This window comes from Alosa pseudoharengus, unplaced genomic scaffold (assembly GCF_046254945.1).
Source record: "Alosa pseudoharengus isolate Yale_2024_CS ecotype anadromous, Long Island Sound unplaced genomic scaffold, YU_APseudo_1.1 YU_APseudo_1.1_scf_15, whole genome shotgun sequence".
NCBI classification, from domain to species: Eukaryota; Metazoa; Chordata; class Actinopteri; order Clupeiformes; family Clupeidae; genus Alosa; species Alosa pseudoharengus.
The window spans coordinates 35,894,778-35,896,805 of record NW_027468620.1 but is presented as its reverse complement, the minus strand read 5'-3'; positions in this window follow the sequence as shown (position 1 = coordinate 35,896,805).

Genomic DNA, 2,028 nt, shown 5'->3' with positions numbered 1-2,028 from the left:
GCACTCTACACCGTCCCTGCTGGCAACACTCGTGTATAACACGCCACACATCCTGCAACCTGATCAGCTGAAATAACAATTAAAAGAACATCCCCATCAGTTCTCTTAACTCAAATAAGCATGACAAAATCCGTGAAAACATTAATGTCCAGTTTTGCTGCTGTTAAATAAGCCGAGAGTGAAGCGGAATTAGCTAGTAATTACGTTATGTTGTTACAGTGTAGTTGACTGTCTGTCCTTTTAACTTTTGACAATGTGACTGAAGATGTATTTCTTTAATAGCGTGACAGTTATAGCAGTGAGACGTATCATCTCTCCTGTTATTTTGAAAGCGTATGTTTTACAATTTGCAGTATGACGTTATCCATTGCTAAATTAGGGCTCATCATAGACTAGCTAACCACAAAGCTAGCTAATGCCATGAATATCAGTGGAAAACCGCTAACGTTAACATTAATGAGCTTGGAAACCCCAAAGAACTTATTCTGCCTAAATAAAGTAATGATTTATAACTAGTATATCTGTAGTTACAGTCCCTGCATTGTAAATTAGACGTGCGAGGAGTGAACATTTAGACATAGAGAAAAAGTATCAAACGTAGCTTGTGCAAAACGTAGCTTGTGCATAAAAGTTAGCTTTTCTTTTACACGTGTGTGAAATCCAATGACGCCAAGTGTGCGTTTCAGACTGTCGTTCAGCCGCAGCATTAACGAGTTACATAATGGATTTAGATCACTAAATAGTAGGTAGGCAGGCAGCAACTGATGATTGAAAATGGTCTGATGTAGCTTGATGGAAATAATTTAGATAGATAGATAGATAGATACTTTATTGATCCCCAGGGGAAATTCAAGAAGTGCAGGTAAAGGGATAAGCAAGCTGACATTGTAATTATAAGGTAGCTTATAAGGCAATAGGGACTAATTATTACACACGCACACTCAAACATTTAAGAGTGACCTTTATCTTGTTTAATGATAATACAAATGATGATGATAGTAATAATGTCATCATTATTTTTTGTAATTATTAAGTCTTAGTTCAAAGTTATATTTATGAAGCTTACTAAGTCTTTTAATACGGGTAACTTTGATTTGGTTGTTGTTGTTATTATGTTTTTGTTCAAAAGACTAAGTTTCATATCTTAAGTTTCTATTTTTATACATTTTATTTATCAGAACTTTATATATATAATATAATATTATATATAATATAATATATTATATATTTCGATGTTCCTCTGTTCCACTGTGACAATATTATTTAAAAATAAACAAGTTTGTTTTTGAAATGCATTATCATATTATTTTAGTCAATACTCATAAATAACTACAAATAACTAATGTTACTAGGGAAATCTGTTAATGTTTTGTTGCACGTTTCTGAAAATATAGGTATATATATATATATATATATCGGCCGATATATCGGAATATCGGATTTTATCTTATATGTGATTTTGGAACTCTGTGATGAATGGAAATTAAATATATGACGATCGTGAAACTCATGAAAACGCACAATCTGGAACAGGTAACAGGCAACACTTCATATTTCATGAAAGACGTTATATCTCCATTTCTATAAAAAAAAAACAGCGATTTTGATGAAAACTAACCACTGTTTAGCTTGGGATTTCTCAGGAACAGAGGCGTGTAGAAATACACGGTTTGCACCCACCGAGAGCTTAAAGCCTCACCTTTTAATCGAGCTATTGTATGTGTTCATAGCTATAACACAGAATATGCTGTGGCTGTACAAAAATCATCAACAATGGTCTAGATTGCTGGCACTCTAGGACAAAGCTCCCGAAAACAGCCTGGCATTCAATGAGTTAAGCACTACACATTATAGAGATGAAGCCCAGCTGTGCTCCACCTCTCACCTGTGAGATTCGGGGAATCCACAACGTATCTAATGACATTAACAAGAGCGATGCTGGTTCTGTAAGCCTCAAGAACTAACGCCTGTGTGATGCAAGGGATACTTTGTTTCCATATAAGCACGAGCAGACACACAGTATTACAG